The sequence below is a fragment of the Macaca nemestrina genome, chromosome 10, assembly GCF_043159975.1.
Source record: "Macaca nemestrina isolate mMacNem1 chromosome 10, mMacNem.hap1, whole genome shotgun sequence".
Classification (NCBI taxonomy): domain Eukaryota; kingdom Metazoa; phylum Chordata; class Mammalia; order Primates; family Cercopithecidae; genus Macaca; species Macaca nemestrina.
In genome coordinates this window covers 64,969,415-64,989,303 of record NC_092134.1, presented here as the reverse complement: position 1 = coordinate 64,989,303, position 19,889 = coordinate 64,969,415, and the positions used below count along the sequence as shown (strand labels likewise).

Genomic DNA, 19,889 nt, shown 5'->3' with positions numbered 1-19,889 from the left:
ATAAAGTCAATCCAACATAGCTTGCATACAAAGCATCAGCTGCTTCATCTTGGGTGTTCTACCTGGTTTGTAGAGAGAGTTGAACAGCCCCCCATCTTTGGGTAAATACACCTTACAGTGGCTTTTATCCAGATCACCAGGATGCCGGTTTTCTCAGGAATAACCTCCTGTGTGTCTGGATGATGTCTAGCGGTCTGCAATTGTTCCATAGTTAGCTGCAGGTCCTGTATTAACCAAACTTGCTCTTGCACTCTGCAGCATTTAAAACCAAAGAAACTGCCCCTAAATTTGTCACTCTCACAATCCATTTTAGTAAAGGTTTTTTGGGAAGCTGATGACAGCTGATCCACAAAATGAGACAACTCCTTCATGCCACACCATTGGCTTAAGTCGTTTTTGGGTTTTGTCTCTCCCCGATGTGGTCTACCTTCTTGGTGACCGGAGGATTTAGAGTTACTTTCTCAGCGTAGTTTCCCCTTTAGGGGTAGTTTTGAGGCTAGTGACTGAAGCTCAGACCAACCGAAATCTGAGCCTACTCCACCATCAAAGCCCAACCCAGCACTCACACTTTTACTTTCGTTTCAGCTATTACAAATAACAAAAACCAAGAGATTGTAGATTTAGGATGCTTGTTATTATTTTGCATAGTCTTACAAATCCAATTGCCAACTCCTTGGAATTTAGGTCTACCAGCATTTCAAAATTCCACCAGTAACTTTTACCTTTAGTCTTTTTTTTTTTTTTTTTTTTAATGAGGCGGAGTGTCACGCTTGTTGCCCAGGTTGGAGTACAGTGACACAATCTCGGCTCACCACAACCTCCGTCTCCTGGATTCAAGACATTCTCCTGCCTAAGCCTCCCGAATAGCTGGGATTACAGACGCACACCACCATGTCCAGCTAATTTTTGTATTTTTAGTAGAGACAGGGTTTACTATGTTGACCAGGTTGGTCTCGAACTCTCAACCTCAGGTGAAGTGCCCACCTCGGCCTCCCAAAGTGCTGGGATTACAGGCATGAGCCACCACGCCCAGCCTATCTTTTACCCTTAGTAACTGATCACGAGACTGCAGTTTCATACCATGGGTGACTAGGTAGCCATCTAGGGATCAAAGTTTCCTCATTCCCACCCTTTCTTCCTTTCTCTTCCCAAACCAAATATTAGTCAGGGCTGTTCTAGCAAATCCCATGTTTTCTGACACCAAATTAGTGGGGTTTCTTTCCACCAGAAACCAAATATGTGGTGTCTTTTCCAACAATTCAATTCAATTCTGACACTGACTCCCGGAGTTAGCACCAGACCCCACAGGTTAAGGACTCAGTCCCATAAGATTGTCCTCACTTCAGATGCCAGCTCTCAATGGAATGCCCAAGCTACCCACATTCCTGCTAGACTGACTATAAATTCAGGGGTTCCCCCAACCCCCACTCAGATTCAATAATTTGCTGAAATGACTCTCAGTAACCAGAAAAATGCTTTACTTATTGTTACCAGTTTATTATAAAAGGTACAACTCAGGAATAGCCAGATGGAAGAGATGCATAGGGCAAGGTATGGGGGAAGGGAGGACACAGAGATTCCATGCCCTCTCAGGGTACGCTATCCTCCCAGCACCTCAACATGCTTACCAAACCCCATCATTCGAGGTTTCTATGGATATCTTATTACATAGGTGTGATTGTAGCCATTGGTGATTAACTTAATCTGCAGCCTCTCTCCTCTCCCTGGAGGTTGGGAGGTAATGCTAAAAAAGTTCCAAGCTTCTAAACAAGGCTTGGTCTTTCTGGGGACCAGCTCCCATCCTGAAACTGTGGGCCTCCCAAAGTCACCTCATTAGAACAAAAGATGCTCTCATCACCCTTCTCACTCAAGAAATTCCAGAGGCTCACCAAATATCTTTCTTATTACACTACAATGACTTAACAAATTATTAATGATCCCAGCTCACTGCAACCTCTGCCTCCCAGGTTCAAGCGATTCTACTGCCTCAGCCTCCCGAGTACCTGGGACTATAGGCATGCGCTACCAGGCCCAGCTAATTTTTGTATTTGTAGTAGAGACAATGTTTCACCATGTTGGCCAAGCTGGTCTTGAACTCCTGACCTCAAGTGATCCACCTGCCTCAGTCTCCCAAAGTGCTGGGATTATAGGTTTGAGCCACCATGCCCGCCCTTGTAGTAGCAATATTTAAAATCCAACTAAGAAAACTCACGTGGCTATCACTAAAACAAATAGAGGAATGCATTTCAGGCAGAAATTGATTTTCCCACTTTTCCTGATTATTTCAGTAATACTGTCTTTTGACTTAAACCCCAATCTCTTGGTTTGTCAGTGTAGACCTGAGACTTGCTATACAACAAAGGAGATATAAAATGCACATGTCCATATTTTTATACATTTAAAGTTCTGGAAGTTGACTAAAACCTAGAGGATATACACGTAAAATTCTGTAAATTGACTAAAACCTAGAGCAGTGTAGTGCAATGATCAAGAGCATGTCATGCTGGCATCAGACTGCCAGAGGGCCTATCCTGGCTTAACTCGGTGCTTCAGTTTTCTCATCCGGCAAATGGGGATGACGACAGTAACAGTACCTCATCCTTGGGTTTTTAGTGATACATAAAAAGCACTGAAAACGGTAGTAGACCCATAGTGTGTAGTTATTTACTAATTATCTATAATTAAGTTATTTGCCATGTCACCTAAAGATTCACTATGTTTTCCCTGGTTGCTGCAGCAAAAACTTCTGATTTATAAGCATTAAAGGATCAGTTCCCTTAACCCTGAACTGTGGGGAATTGGTGGGCTCTGCCTTCCAGCAGCACTCTGCAGACGAATTACTCTGCAACTCTCATAACTCTAGGGACATGCTCACCACATTTTTTTTAAGATGATGGGAATTGATTTTTATCTTTAATTTTTGCTTACAAATAATTCATCTCTTATGAGAAAAATAACAAGCTCCAAAGGGAAAAATGCAGACACAAGTCTGTTCCCATTCTGCCTGGAGTCAAAGGATAAGAATTATCTACCAGCAATAAATGTAATGAGAAACAATCTACAAGTTGTAATTTTAAGTTAGACGATAAATTGAGTTCTAGCTCTGCCCACTGTGTTCTTCTAAAATCCAAGTTAAGACCAGGCGCGGTGGCTCATGCCTGTAATCCCAGTACTTTGGGAGGCCAAGTCAGGCGGATCACTTGAGGTCACTTGAGTTTGACACAAGCCTGGCCAACATAATGAAACTCCGTCTCTACTAAAAATACAAAAATTAGCTGAGCGTGGTGATGCTAGTCTCCCAGCTACTTGGAGGGCTGAGCTGGGAGAACTGCTTAAACCCAGGAGGCAGAGGCTGCAGTGAGCCAAGATCGTGCCACTGCACTCCAGCCTGAGCGACAGAGTGAGACTCCATCTCAATAAATAAATAAATAAACAAATAAATAAATAAATAATAAAATGTCAAGTTAAATATAGTCTCATTACCCTGTCATATTAGTTGGGACTCTTTCTGATGCAAATGACTGAAATCCAACTAAAACTAGCTTAAGCAAAAAAAAAAAAAGGGGGAGGGAAGGAGGGTAAGTTACTGGCTCTTGCATGATGGAAAGGGCATTCTGGCTTTGGCTGGGGTCTTGTCATTTGTTCTCTGTCTTCATGAGCTGCTTCCCTCTGTTGAGCTGGCTTTGTTCTCCAAGAAAGAGGATTTGTCTCTTATCAAAAGGAAGGGTAACAAAGAAAAGGCATGTTGAGAAGCTCAAGGCACTGCTATTACAGTAGATAAAACCCTGAATTACACATGATTGTTAATGTATAAATGAGTTACAGACCCATTTCCTATCCTTAATAAAACCAAATTCTACCCACTATTCAGAGCCCAGGAAAATTGCTACCTCTGCCAGGAAGACTTCTCTAATAACCTCAGCTTCTTTGTGATTGCTACTTCATCAAAACACCGATGTGTTTATTTTCTACGTGGTTTATTTTGCAAAATAGCACACATTTCTTTGTATTATTAACTTTAAATGTATAAACATATGGACAAGTACATTTTATATCGCTAAATAAATTCTTTTTTACAACTACCATTATGTTTTCGTATTACTAGAGTTACACATACTTCAGGCTATACACATGGCAGATTGAACACTCATATTTATTGCAGCTTTTTCCCAATCTCCCCTACTGTCTGCCCTAATTATGGTAAAAGACTTTGTTTAAGGTATAGGTACACACAAGGACAAAGAAGAAGCAAAAACAAGAAAATATCAGAAGCTGAAGTGTCAGTGATAACTGATTTAGCAAAGTCAAGGAAGCCGAAGCAGCTTTGGGAGGAGCTTAGAAGATGGCTGGCCTGTGCTATAGAACGCCAGAAAGACTCAGGAATGAGAGGTCCCAGATATCTCTAGAAAGCAGAGTCTTATTTGAGTGTCCATGTAAGAGCAGTTTGTCCACCAGCCAGAACTCTTTGCTACCCAGTGGAGTGAAGTAACTGCCCTTCCTCAGCCCAGCAGAAAACAAAGTTTCCTCCTTGAGGAGGTGAAACAGGGAGATCCAGGCATCAAGGTCACTAGGCCTAGTTGGGGTCAAGGGCATACTACCAAGATCAAGGACACCAGGCTCAGCTGGGTTTGGGGAGTGGTCATTACATACTAATCCATGCAACTCCAAATCTAACAACAGCAAAATGACATTACAGCTTACATTTATTGAACATTCATTGTGTACTAGCCACTGTGCTAAGCATTTTCAATACAGTACCTCACGACTAATTCTCAAATCTGATGAGGTAAGCACTATTTTGTTGCCACTTTAAAAGGTAAGTAAATCAAGTCTTTCATGGTTAAGAAATTGACCAAAGAACCCACAACTAATCAGTGGCAAAGCCCAGCTTTGGACCCCTAATACACTATACTATATTGCTCCCATTTATCAATTAATTTGTTCATTTATTCGTTCAACAAACATTTTCTATGTGGCAGATACTGCTTCATTAAGCTTTATAAAGATGAATATAATATGTGAGTTTCTATCCCCAAGAAGCTCTCAGTATGAAGAGACAACAAATTAATAAACAAATGTCACTGGTACATTGAACAAGTAGGTCTCCAAACTAGGGTTGGGGTTTGGCAGGTAGAAACTCTAGTCTTTCTGTCTGCTAGTTGTCTAATCCCATTCTGTGAACTTCCTTCCCTACATGGAAAGTGGAAGAAATCTTGGGCAGCTGCCATAAACTCTTTTGAATACTCTTAATGCAAAGTCCTTGTATCTGTTAGTCACAAGAACAGTAAGCTTTTAGTTCAGTTTAATAATTTAATTGTCACTCAAAATTAAAGTTTTTCAGCTCCCTGACTTGGGCTGCCTCAGGCTGCAGAGAAGGCAATGGGAAAGAAGGGCCATGGTCAGTTTCTCCTCTATCTGCCTCCCCTGTGCATCTCCTCTCCTCTGTTCCCCACAACCCACCACACTCTGGCTCTTCCAGGGCTAGAGCTGGAAAACACAGAGAGAAACAGCAAGAGGTTTCTTCCTGTCAAGTACTCTTGCGAGCGCTGGTGCTCTCTGGCCTCAGAGAATGTTGGAGCTGACCCTTCCTATCATGGGTGCTTTTGTGGGATCCACAGAGGTGCACCCACTGGAGTCTTCTCAAAAGCCCCTTCATGTGGACAGTGCCTCTCTTCTGGCTTCTCATCCCTCTCTGTGGCCCTAGCCATCCATGTTCATACCTCCTCTACTGAAGTCACAGCTCCCTGTCTTCTGGCTGTGCTCTTGGGCACGGTCCAAAACTAGCTCCAGGCTGTTTTGTGTTGATGAGTCCATGTCTGGTCAATGAGAAACACTCATGCAGTCTTGCCAGCTGTTATGAATGGGAGTGCAGCTTCTTCCCAGTGGAGGTCCGTCTCCCTCTGCTCTGCCATCAGACAGGTGGCTCAAGTCCCAGCCTTTTCCCCTCAATATTCTCAGGCACAGAACCGAAGCCCTCAAACCCTGCGAGACTTCTGTTTTTCTCTTGAATGGTCCTGCTGAAGCCCTCTTGCTTGACTCAAGAAGAGAAGAAAGTCTCTCCCTCCAGTCCCTCAGTGTGGGTAGAGGGAGAGAAACAAACAGTACCTATTGTCGATGCTCTTGGAAGAAATCATCCCCGCTCCCTGTGACTCTTCAACTCTTTTATGTCCCAGAAATAGATAATAATCTCACAAAACAGGTCTTCGAATCCCAGCACTTGTGGTCTAGCATTTCATGTTGGAATTACGGTAGTACATAGCACCTATATTTTCAGTCTCAAACTGCGGGGTCTTACTGGCAATGGAGGCATAAAAAGAAGGTTCCATTTTGACGAATAATGACAAAGCATTCTGACAAGTGATATAAAGAGATCCCTTACACAGAGAGGGACCTCATTCCTTTCCTGAAAGAATTAGAAAGGATTTCTCAGAAGTGACATATGAACTGCTTTTTAGGCAGAAGGTATATTCTATGCAAAAGCATAAACATATTTACATGGCATGCTCCATGAAGGGTGCAGTATGATGAGAATATAGGGGGTGTGTGTGCTGGATAATGGGGGAAGATGAGCCTCAAAGGCCAGATTACAGAGGTCTCACATGCCATGCTAAAGAGTTTGGTCTTTACTGAGCACAAAAGGGAGCCACTGAAGGGGCTGGTGCGGGAGACATCTGTCCTGTTCAAATTAGCTGGGAGGTCATGTGCAAGCTGAACTGGAGGGAGCAGAGACAGGACGGTAGAACAGTTAGGAAGACACTGCAATGGAGACATGGGGCAGAGGTAGCTCTCAGGCCTCCTTCCGGTTTATTTGCATATATTTTGACTTCTAAAGCATTATGCTTATGAAGACAACCACATGTTTTTGCTTAATTTTCTGCTGAGGTCATATCCTGTTTTTAGAAATGTATTCTGTGCAAAAAAAATATATATGTAACAGGCTTAGAGTAATGGTTTCAAATGCAGGGCTATGTAGCTCCAGAGAAATAGAAAACCTTTGGGGTCTTGTTTCTAATTGTATTCACACTTATCAAAAAGTCACTTGAGAATTATTTTATAAGGCAAAAAAGGCAGATAAGTCTGCCACACAGCAACAACTTTCCAGACAAACAGAATTCCATGTAAGCATTAACATGTGAATTGCACTCACTCATTCTTTGCTTGCATGTCTCATTTTTTGATATATTATTTGAAAATAATCTTATCCCTGATGCTAGTTGTTTTTCCCAGAAAACTACCATGCACACAGATATGTATTATTTTCACTGAAGTATGCAACTTACTGTCTCCTGAAAAAAACCCTTAAAAACTCTGAGGGAAATATTGGTTGAACTATGTAAATCCAGCCTACTCTATCCAATCTGGCTCCTTCTTTTTATTTTATTTTATTTTTTTTTGAGACGGACTTTTGCTCTTGTCACCCAGGCTGGAGTGCAGTGGAGTGACCTTGGCTCACTGCAATCTCTGCCTCCTGTGTTCAAGCGATTCTCCTGCCTCAGCCTCCCAAGTAGCTGGGATTACAGGTGTTCACCACCACGTCTGGCTGATTTTTGTATTTTTAGTAGAGATGGAGGGTTCACCATGTTGGCCAGGCTGGTTTCGAACTCCTGACCTCAGGTGATCCACCTGCCTTGGTTTCCCAAAGTGTTTGGATTACAGGCATAAGCCACCACGCGCAGTCAAGCTGGTTCTCTTTAAACAATTTCTCAATACGTTCCACAATTCAAGACCAAAGGGCTCATTTCCTCATTACTGTTTCGCCCTTTTATTTCCTTATCTGGATCCCCTGTGGCTATATTATCAGCTTTTCCCTTACATTATGATAATCTTATTTATGTTTTCAATGGGATTATGAGATTTTTCTTAATTAAACATGAAGCAAATTCCAAACCTCAAATCTCACTAGAAAACACAGAGGCTGGCCAGGCGCAGTGGCTCATGCCTGTAATCCCAGCACTTTGGGAGGCTGAGGCAGGCAGATTTCTTGAAGTCAAAAGTTCGAGACAAGCCTGGCCAACATAGTGAAATCCCATCTCTACTAAAAATACAAAAATTAGCTGGACTTGGTGGTGGGCACCTGCAATCCCAGCTACTCTGGAGGCTGAAGCAGGAGAATTGCTTGAACCCACAAGGTGGAGGTTGCAGTGAGCCGAGATCGTGCCGCTACACTCCAGCCTAGGTGACAGTGAGACTCAATCTCAAAAAAAAAAAGAAAAGAAAACACAGAGGCTTATTGGATAACAGTTTCTACATATCCTTCCTCTTACCACACATGGTTGTAGATCAGTATCAATCACAAACCTGGTAGTCATATGACGAGAAGACCCCAGAGAAGATGACCCAAGTCTGCTACCGTTCTATAGGAAGTTCTCACAACTAGACTTAGGTGCAGCTTCCCTAACACCCATACTTCACAGGTGCTCCTTGAAGGCTGAGTTATGTTCCCTTTGCCTCAACATCTCCTGAGCCCCACATCAGACCTGGAACACAGTAAGCCTTCAATAAATGTTGATTGAATTGTTTGCTGAATTTTATGCAGGGTCAGCCAGACCTCTTAGAAATCTTGTCACAGATGTCTTGAAGTTCTTTTTGTGGAGTCTGCTCACAATCAGCAATTGTTTTATTGTTTCTACAATAAAAATTAAATCGAGGAAGAATCACGCACAGAAGGAAGCAGAGCCTGAGGGATTTAAGGCCATTTCCTGTCCTTTCCTAGCTCTGATTTGGTCTTCTACTGAGCAAGTATGCCTTTAGGTTTAAATAAAGAAAAAGAGAAGGAAAGAAAGAAGATTAGAAATATCGGGTGAGTTTTTCAGAAGAGGAAAGAAACACCATCATTGTCATAAACAACAGGAAACATTTCTTGAGCCTACTAATTGGTGGGTGCAACTATGGAATCACTTGGATCATTTCGAAGGCCTCCACTTTGAAGAGGACAACCTAAAGAGGGCAAAAGGAACATAACTTCAAACTTGCTTAGACTTGACTTTTTTAAAAAGAGACTTGATCTAAATCATCTTCCGATACTCCATTTCTAATTTAAAAGCAGAATAAATTGTTATTCATTAATGTGTTAAAAACATTCATCTTAATGCGTATTGGTTTTAGGAAAAATTTATGATAGAGTAGGATGTAATTTTATGTTTTTACATACATTTACATAATTCCACATATCTTTGTATAACCAATGTGTGCTTATGACTTTTACATAGGACTTGGGGTGTGATTTTACTATTTTAAATTGCTTTAGAGGACTGTAGTTGCAGGTTTGTCTTTTTGACACGTTATTTATCATGACTATATTTTATTTGATACCGAGTCTTTGGTCAGCCTTTAGTTTTACTTACAACCTTGTCACTACAGGAGAAAATGTTCCATTTTACAAAGACATGATTTCAAAGAACACAATGTGGCCAAAAGAGGGAACTGACTATAAAATGTACTTAAGGCAAGGCTACAGTCACAGCGATGACAGGAAATGTCTTAGAAAGAAGGGGACGAGCTAACAGATTGTAAGATGGATAATCTTGCAATTATCCATCTTTCTGGGGAAACAGGCCTCAATCTGTTATTTAAAGGAAAAGAAATAAAGATGAGAAGACACACTGTAGGTGGTTGCAGTTATTGTTACTTAACATCTGTTGAACAGAATGCATTGTATTGCATAGGCCTGCACTCTCCTCTACTCACTCCAGTTACTCCAGTTACTCCCACCAGGTAACAAAGCACTCAACAGCATGGAGAGTGAATGCATTTGTTTTTCTTTATAACGTAGCATATAATTATAGCTTGCCTACCATGACCTAGACACCATCCTGGGGTGGTATATAAAGACAAATGTAACTTGGTCTTTGCTCTCAAAGGGCTCACAAGTCTGGTAGGGGAGACGGACAAGTGGATGGTGCAGTAAGTCCTATAATGGAGACAATATTGGAGCACAAAGAAACGGATAGTAAATCTATGTTTGTGGGCACGAAGAAGGCTCCCTTCAGAAAACTATGAAAAGATGAAGACATCCAAAAGAAGGCTCAGCTGATCCTTTCTTGGTCTGCCAAGGGCCGCAGCCTCTCCCAAGCAGGGGCAGCCTCAGCCCATCCTACCACCACATGGAAGAGGAGCGAGAAGAGCCTTCCTCCTAAAGACAGCGATCAATAGACAGGGCTCCCAACCACTGTTTCTTCCACCAAGGCCCAACTCTCCCCCAGCACAATGGGCAACTGGACATCCTGGTTGTTACGCTGGTGACAAACTTGCCATAGAGCTTCTCTGAAACTAAGTCAGAGAAGACAATGAGCTTTTTCTAGAACTTAGAGGATGCAGCTTGAGTATATGTGATGTTTGGAGAAATGACATTCACTCCATTCACATCTTCAGAAAATGAAGTAGGGGTGTAGGGGAGGGTCCCTTCTAGCACCCCATCAGTGTCTCAGCCTCTCCAATTCTCCCCTGATGACCCAGTCCACAAGAGTTCTATCTTTCTTGCTCTGTCGCCCAGGCTGCTGCAGTGGTGCAATCTCGATTCACTGCAACCTCCACCTCCCAGGTTCAAGCGATTCTCATGCCTCAGCCTCCCAAGTAGCTGAGACCACAGGCTTGTGTCACCACGCCTGGCTAATTTTTTGTATTTTTAGTAGAGACGGAGTTTCACCATGTTGGCCAGGCTGCTCTTCAACTCCTGACCTCAGGTGATCTGCCTGCCTCAGCCTCCCAAAGTGCTGGGATTACAGGTGTGAGCCACTGTGCCTGACCTATTCTTTAAATCTGTCTTCTGCAAAGATCAAGACATTTCAAACTTAACTGAGAACAATATCTTTGTTTCCTGACTCTACTTCCCCTTGGGAACTGGAGACCTACCTCTAGCTGGCCAAATTTGGGATGCAGCACTAGGGGAAGGGAGGGTGTGCAAGGGTCCACAGGATAAAAGGAGACTATGCTTTTTAAGAATCTGTTAATATTTCACCCTTCTTATACATACTGCTTTGATTGTCTATCTGTCAGATGAGTTAGTTGCACAGACAAGAACTGCGATTGAAAACACTCTTAAGAACATGATTGAAAACTGAAAATTGGTGTGGGAGGGGGGTGAGGGATGAGAAATTACTTAATGGGTACAATTTACACCATTCAGGTGATGGCTGCACTAAAAACCAAGACTTCACTACGACACAATACATCCATGTAAAAAAGCTGCACTTATACGCTCTAAATCTATCATTTAAAAAGGGAAGCAGCTTCTCATCATGGCGGACCCTAGAGATAAGGTGCTTCAGGACTACCGCAAGAAGCTGCTTGAGCACAAGGAGATCGACGGCCGTCTTAATGAGTTAAGGGAACAATTAAAAGAACTTATCGGCCGGGCGCGGTGGCTCAAGCCTGTAATCCCAGCACTTTGGGAGGCCGAGACGGGCGGATCACAAGGTCAGGAGATCGAGACCATCCTGGCTAACACGGTGAAACCCCGTCTCTACTAAAAAATACAAAAAAAAACCTAGCCGGGCGAGGTGGCGGGCGCCTGTAGTCCCAGCTACTCGGGAGGCTGAGGCAGGAGAATGGCGTGAACCCGGGAGGCGGGGCTTGCAGTGAGCTGAGATCCGGCCACTGCACTCCAGTCTGGGCGACAAAGCGAGACTCTGTCTCAACAAAAAAAAAAAAAAAGAACTTACCAAGCAGTTTGAAAAGTCTTAAAATGATCTGAAGGCCCTACAAAGTGTTGGGCAGATTGTGGGTGAAGTGCTTAAACAGTTAACTGAAGAAAAATTCATTGTTAAAGCCACAAATGGACCAAGATATGTTGTGGGTTGTCGTCAACAGCTTGACAAAAGTAAGCTGAAGCCAGGAACAGGAGTTGCTGTGGATATGACTACACTAACTATCATGAGATATTATGATATCTCCAAGAGAGGTGGATCCACTGGTTTATAACATGTCTCATGAGGACCCCGGGAATGTTTCTTATTCTGAGATTGGAGGGCTATCAGAACAGATCTGGGAATTAAGAGAGGTGATAGAATTACCTCTTACAAACCCAGAGTTATTTCAGCGGGTAGGAATAATGCCTCCAAAAGGCTGTTTGCTACAAGGACCACCAGGTATGGGAAAAGCACTCTTGGCACGAGCCGTGGCTAGCCAGCTGGACTACAATTTCTTCAAGGCTGTGTCTAGTTCTATTGTAGACAAGTACATTGGTGAAGGTGCTTGTGGTTGATCAGAGAAATGTTTAATTATGCCAAGGACCGTCAACTATGCATCATTTTTAGGATGAAATAGATGTTATTGGTGGTTGTCTGTTTTCTGAGGGTACTTCAACTGACAGAGAGATTCAGAGTACTTTAACGGAGTTACTGAATCAAATGGGTGGATCTGATACTCTGCATAGAGTTAAAATGGTCCTGCAAACAGACCAGATACACTGGATCCTGCTTTGCTGCATCCAGGATGATTAGATAGAAAAATACATACTGATTTGCCATATGAACAAGCAAGATTAGACCTACTGAAAATCCATGCAGGTTCCATTACAAAGCATGGTGAAATAGATTATGAAGCAATTGTGAAGCTTTCAGATGGCTTTAATGGAGTAGACCTGAGAAATGTTTGTACTGAAGCAGGTATGTTCGCAATTCGTGCTGATCATGATTTTGTAGTACAGGAAGACTTCATGAAAGCAGTCAGAAAAGTGGCTGATTCTAACAAGCTAGAGTCTAAATTGGACTACAAACCTGTGTAATTTACTGTAAGATTTTTGATAGCTGCATGACAGATGTTGGCTTAACATAAAAATAAAGTTAAAGAAAATAATGTATGTATTGGCAATGATGTCATTAAAAGTATATGAATAAAAATATGTATGAGTAACATCATAAAAATTAGTAATTCAACTTTTAAGATTGATACAGAAGAAATGTGTATGTTTGTTAATGTTGCATTTATTGCAGCAAGTTACAAAGGAAGAGTGTGTTGAAGATTTTCGTATTTGCTGTGTGAGCATTTTGTAAAACACTGAAAGTGGTTTGAGATAGTGGTATAAGAAAGCATTTCTTATGACTTATTTTGTATCATTTGTTTCCTCATCTACAAAGTTGAATAAAATCTGTTTGAGTCAGTTCTCCAAAAAAAAAACAAACAAACAAAGGAAGCATGCTTACATTTGCCTTTTAGCTCCATAGGTAAAGCCATATAATACGAACTGTTGGAGAAAGAAACATTTTCTAATAACATGTTCTCAAGATTTTCTTACAAAGATGTTTCTCTGTCAAACACATTCGTTCTTGAAAGAAAACAGCTTATGACGCATCTTAAAGAAACCATGCTTACATTTGCCTTTTATTGCTGGATATCTCATCTTGTACCAATAGGTACCAATGAAGAAATAAACATGCTCTAATACAAGGTTGTCCAGCCCACAGCTGGCACATGTGGCCCAGGACAGCTTTAAATGCGGCCCAACGCAAATTCGTAAATTTTCTTAAAACATTATGAGATTTTTTGTGCGATTTTTTTTTTCTTTTTTAGCTCATCAGCTATTATCAGTGTTCGTGTATTTTGTGTGTGGCCCAAGGCGATTCTTTTTCTTCCAATGCAGCCCTGGGAAGCCAAAAGATTGGACACTCATACAACATATTCTCAAGGTTTGCTTACAAAAATGTTGCTCCGTTAGACACTCCCATACACTGAAATAAAACAGCTTATGACGCATTTTTTAAAAAATTAAAAATTGAAAAATTAGGCCCATACTTGAGATACATCATGAGTTAAATAATCTTTGTTTTCTTTTTTTTTTTTTTTTTTTTTGAGACAGAGTTTCTGTCTGTAACCCAGGGTGTACCGCAGTGACACTATCTGCACTCACTGCAACCTCCGCCTCCCAGGTTCAAGTGATTCTCATGCTTCAGCCTCCCAAGTAGCTGGGACTACGGATGCACACCATCACACCCGGCTAATTTTTTTTGTTGTTGTATATTTTGTAGAGACGGAGTTTTGTCATGTTGGCCAGGTTGGTCTCGAACTCCTGGCCTCAAGTGATCCACCCACCTTGACCTCCCAAAGTGCTGGGATTACAGGTGTGAGCCACTGCACCCTGCTGAGTTAAATAATCTCTCTTTGTGTGACTTAGGAAACTTAACACCAATTGCCACTGGGAAAAAAAAAAGTGTTCCAAAGGCCAAACTGTATTTATATGCGTTGTGTAGATGATTCTGTTAATATACATATCCTGATATAAGTCTGATTTGTGAATTTATAAATGCATGTACTTATGACTTGCATATCTGTGGTATCAAGAGTTTTGGAACTTTGTTTCTATCCCTTGCTTATATTCCCAGGAATATATAATCCCTTTGCTTTCTAGTCAGTTAAGCAAATTTCCCTAACCTGAACTAATTCAACCTGATTTTCTCTTCTGGGAGCAACTGTCCTCTCTTCCACAGATTTTTTTTCTTTTTTTTTTTTTTAATAATAGAGACAAGGTCTCACTATGTTGCCCAGACCGGTCTTGAACTCCTGGGCTCAAGCGATCCTCTTGCTCTGGCCTCCCAAAGTGCTGGGATTATAGGCCTGAGCCACTGCACCTGGCCCAGATTTTTCAATGATAAGACAAAAGTCTCTTTTTTTATGTGTGCTTTTTCACAATGATCCTGTTCCACTTTGGAAGCAGTTCTCCAATATATACATCAGTATTTACGGTAGCTGCTGTCACACAACCCACCAAAACAGCTTTCTAAGAAACTACATTTCTTTGCTGGTTCCATCTATTTCCCCAAGTTCTAAATGGTAGGTTGTAGTGCTCCAAGATTCAGTCCTGTGATCTCCTTTTAATCTACTTCTCTATTTATCTAGATGATCTCATTTCACCCCAAGACTTGAAAAATCTCAAATGTATAACTCCAACCCTGACCTTTACCCTGAACACTTCATACTCATATCTAGCTGCCTATTTGATATCCCTACTTGGACATAATCTTAAACTCAAAATATATAAAATAGAACTCCTGATTCCCTACCCCCACATACAAACATACACACACACACACATATACACAAAACATGTGCCTCCCACAGGATACCTCACCTGAATAAAAGGTAACTCTGTTCACCCAGTGTGTCCAATTTCTCAGGCTGAAAACCAGGAGTTATCATTGGCTTTTCTCTTTCTGTCTTAGCCAGTCTATATCCAGGATCCAACCACATTTTGCCCTTATCTCCACCATCATCCTGATCCAGAACACCATCATCTCTCTCCTGGATTATTACAACAGCTGTCTAACTGGCCTCCCTGCCTCCACCATGCCTCTTCTACAATCTAGTCACCACAAAGCAGTCTGAGTAAGTTCTTAAAATATTAAGTTGGATCAGGTCAGCTCTTTGCTCATAATACTATAATGGCTTCCTATTTCACACAGGATAAAACCCAAAGCCCTAGCCATAATTTACAAGACCACACATCATCCGTCTCCCTTTGATCTTGATGCTCTTGCCTTATCTCTTACCTCATCGCCCCCAATCCCTTCCACTCTCACGTTGATCCAAGTACACTGGCATAACCTCAAACATGGCAAGTAGCTTCCCCAAGACCTTTGCTTTTGCTGTTCTCTGCCTAGGCTGTTGTTGCCTGAGATGACCTCCGCTTCATTCAAGTTTCTGCCCAAATGTCACCTTATCAGGAATATGCCTAACCATCTTATTTTTAAAAAGCAAGCCCGCTACCCACTATTCTTTTATTCCCTTTCCCCAGTTTCATTTTTCTGCATATCCCTTGCCACCTGTCATTTAGATTTTTGTATTCATCAACTGTCTTTCCATACTTCTCAATACACTCTAAGAAAACAGGGACTTGAGGTGTTTTATTTTACCCTATCCACAGCAACTAGAATAGAGATTGGCACAAGTATTTTAAAGTATTTGTTGAATAAATGAATGGATTTTAGAGACCTCAAAACATTGTGTTCCCTATGGGCTGGCCACATGGTTGCTGGCTATAGCCAGAGGACATTCCGCTGGAATTGCCTTGCTTCAGCCAAAAGAACAAACGATGTCTGGGCATCATAGTTGAGTATTGAAAATACATCTGGAAACATTATCCTACCCTGGTACCCAACCCTGGAGTGCCTCACCTGGACTACTACATGTAGCGTTAGCTCTTACATCTCAAGAAAGGTCCAAACAAAAGCAAGTATAAAGATCCAGAAAATGGAGAGGACTGCCAGAATAAAGAGCAGGACATTTCAGGCTGGAGTGACAGAAGATGAAGAATATTATCAAACTCTAGAAAATCAAAATGCTGTGATCAAGCCCAAGATGAACTTGTATACCAAATCCAGGATCAAAAAAAAAAAAAAAAAAAAAAAAGGAGAGAAACCCTTTAAAACTTGAAAGATTGTGTGGTGGATGGAAAATGCATGGCACAATTGAACAATTGAGTCTAAACCCAAGATCTGTCTGTATGCATGACCTTGGACAAGCTACCAAACCACTACAAACTAGTACCTGTATGTAAAATTCTGATAATGTACCTGCATCACAAGTCTGTTATGGAGACAGTGTACATACAAAGCACACAGCAAACGTTTTTTCTCTTTCTGTGATGAGAAAAATATTGGGATAAATAAAAGGAAGTTCTAAAGCAGAAGGCAAGCTTAGGAAAGTTTTGTTATAGGAGGTGGAAAGAATCAGGTGAATTAATAGAGGCAGAAAATATATATTATATTCTTTCTGCATTTTACAATCTTCAAACTGTTTTCACTGACCTTCACAAACTATCTTGTGAAGTGAGAAAGGTAAGTAAATTGAAACCCGTTTTACAGATGAGGAAACTGAGGATGGGGATTTTTTTTTTAAGTCCCCTTAAAACAAGTTCCATGATCTTCCCACCAATCCGGAGGGCCTCTTCATAGAATTCAAGTAACTTCTCAGAAAAGCTTAGTCACTTAGGAGAGAGCCTCTGTGGGTGATTAACAAAGATGTCTGAGGAGTTAGACCGTAAGCAGATCAAAAACCACCAAGCTCTTTCTCGGCACACCTCTTAGACCTGTTATGAAAAGATTCAACTGGATAAGCCCTGGGTCTGACTCTCTGGAGCAAGTCTCTCAGTCCTCTGCTTGCTTTCCTTAAGTGGGCATGAATGCAGTCCATCAGTGAGGCGTGCCCATGGCGATTTTCTTTCTGCCTCTGGTTTTTGAAAAGCATCTAGTTATGCATTCCCGAGGGTGGAGGGCAGACTGGGGAAGCCTGGGTCTTCAGTCACAATAATACCAGTTACCAGAAACAGCTAAACCAAATTTATAACATATGTTTCCATAGCCTCAAATATCCACTATTTGTCCCATGACCTTCTCTCTTTAAACAAATGCCAAACAAGGAGATTCAATTATTCAGTCAGTCTAAAAGGAATCGGTGTATGCTGAAACCCAGTGCTGAGTTTATATAATTTTACACTATGGGTCATACTGAAAGCTTTATGCAAGCTTGTAGCTGCAGCCAAGAAAGATTCCTACCTTTCTTTATAGTTAAATTATAATCTAGGTAGAATTAATCCTCAAAGCAGAAAGCTAATTACATCACACCAGTTTTTGAAATGAAAAACAACAGAGAAATAGCATTCATTCATCCATTCAATAAATATTTATTGTGTTCTTTTGAAGTGGTAGGCACCATACAAGGTATCTGAAATACAAAATGGAAAAGAAATAGTTCTTGGTCTCAGGAGTTCAGGGCTTTGTGTGCAGATAGACACTGAACAGTCTGAGTCATTTAAAACACAATGTGATAAATATTATAACGGAAAGAATTACAAGGTGCAGTGGGAATCCAGGCTGCATAATTCCTAAGTGTTGCTAGGAGAAATCACTTCAGCAATTTGGATGACCAACTCAACCTAATGTGCCTGGGACTTTCCTTATTTTACCACTGATGCTCCCATGCCTGGGAAATCCCTTAGCAAACTAGGATGGTTGGTCATCCTACCTGCAATGCTAAACAAAACAAAACAAAAAAAGTTATGTTTCTGTCTGCAAAAGACCACGTTCATTCCCAGAGGCACATGGGATCAGAATGACTTCATTAGAATGAGAATTCAGTAGTTGATGGAAAAACGAATCTTTCATGGCTCTGCCAGACACAAAGGAAGAGTCAGCCTGATGTGTTAGACAGAACCCATACATGGTTTCCCTGTCATTGTGAAGTCTTGGGATAGCTATTTCCCCTCTACGAGAATGTGTCTGTTTATCTGTAAAACTACACTAAATATTGTATTAGTCAGGATAAGTCAGGTTATGCTACTGAATCTTACTGGCTATAAAATTAAGTTTATTTGCCTTGCAGGTCAGCTGGGGTGTGCTGCTCATCTCATTCTAGGAGCTCAGCAGACAGAGCAGCCACCATCTCAAACACTGTCCCCAGGGCAGAGGGAAAAAAACAAACAAACAAACATTCTTCCTGCCTCAGATAATGGTTTTCTCTTCATCCACCAGCAATCCCTAAACCTACATGACATGGCTGTAAGCTTTTTTGTTGCAGCAGCATAACCTGGCCTATTCTGACTGATGGGGATACATTAAAGTGCAGGTGTGAGACTTAGAGGAAGAGAGTGAGGAATGTTTGGTACCCCCTTAAGGGCTGATATGAATGTTTGAAAACACGCTCGTGAACACTTACCTGTCATCTAAGATTATTCATATAAAAACTATCTTGTTTAGGCTTGTTGAGGTGGCTCACATCTGTAATCCTAGCACTTTGGGAGACTGAGGTAGGCGGATTGCTTGAGGCCAGGAGTTCAAAACCAGCCTGTCCAACATGGCAAGACCCTGTCTCTACTAAAAATACAAAAATTAGCTGGGCGCAGTGATGGGTGTCTGTAATCCCAGCTACTCCTGCTAAGGCAGGAGAATCACTTGAACCTGGGAGGCAGAGGTTGCAGTGAGCCAAGATTGCGCCACTGTACTCCAGCCTGGGCAACAGAGGGGGACTCTGTCTCAAAAACAAAACAAAACAAAACAAAAACCTACCTTGTTTAGAAACCAAGTTAGTGTTGAGGTTAGGGTTAGGCTGCTAAGGAGTCAGCATTCCTGGTTTGACCTTTCTACAGACTAAGGTTTTCATAAAGAATCACCTTTTCCACTGCTAAAGACTGTAGCCTTGGTCCCACCCTGTTATTCTTCAGACAAATAATGAGCAGCTGACCCCAGGGTCAGAAAGTGCAGTTGGCAAAGTGATGCCCTTCCCTGCTACCAAAAAAACAACTCCATAATACACCATTCTCATGTTTTAAAAATGGACTTTTAAAAGCCCCTGGATCATTCGGAACATATTTCCCATGAGTTTTAAAACATTTTAACTCTTCCCCTCCATTTCATCATGAGCTTCCCGCTGGTGCTAAAGATAGTCATAAACAAACTCTGTGGTCTGTCTCTCAAAAAAGAAACATATGCAAATTCCAATTATCATCACTTTTTTCTGAGAGTGGAAGAGCTCTGCTTCCTAGAGTGTAACGTTCATTTGCAAATTGCCTTTTGACAGGCGAAAATGGCACATTTGAACTAATGGCCCCTCCTTTTTAGAAACCATTCAAAAGAATTGGGTCTATAGATGTAACATCTGATTACAGAGTGAGTAGCAAGAAGGGGATTTCACCAGGGATCATTGAGCAAGAGTCTCAACATGGCTGAACTTTTTTTACAACTGAAGTCATCCGTTAAACTCTGATGAACATGTGCATAACACATTTCCTGTGTAATCGAGACATCAAAAATTTCTGCCCTGTTAGTTAAGTGAAATGAAATGTTTCTCTTAAGTCTGATGAATAAATAGGTTCTTTTTTAAAAAAAAATCCATAAAAGTTGAATTCTGTTTAGGTGATTCCTGTTATGAACTTGCTTAAAAATGAGTTGTCTGTCCTACAG

The 19,889-nt window shown here is 41.4% G+C and overlaps 1 pseudogene; it reads left to right on the top strand.

The window, feature by feature from the left end:
- The first annotated feature begins 11,228 nt into the window (after positions 1–11,228).
- On the top strand, positions 11,229–12,749 carry LOC105473409 (26S proteasome regulatory subunit 10B-like; annotated as a pseudogene).
- The last annotated feature ends 7,140 nt before the right edge of the window (positions 12,750–19,889 follow it).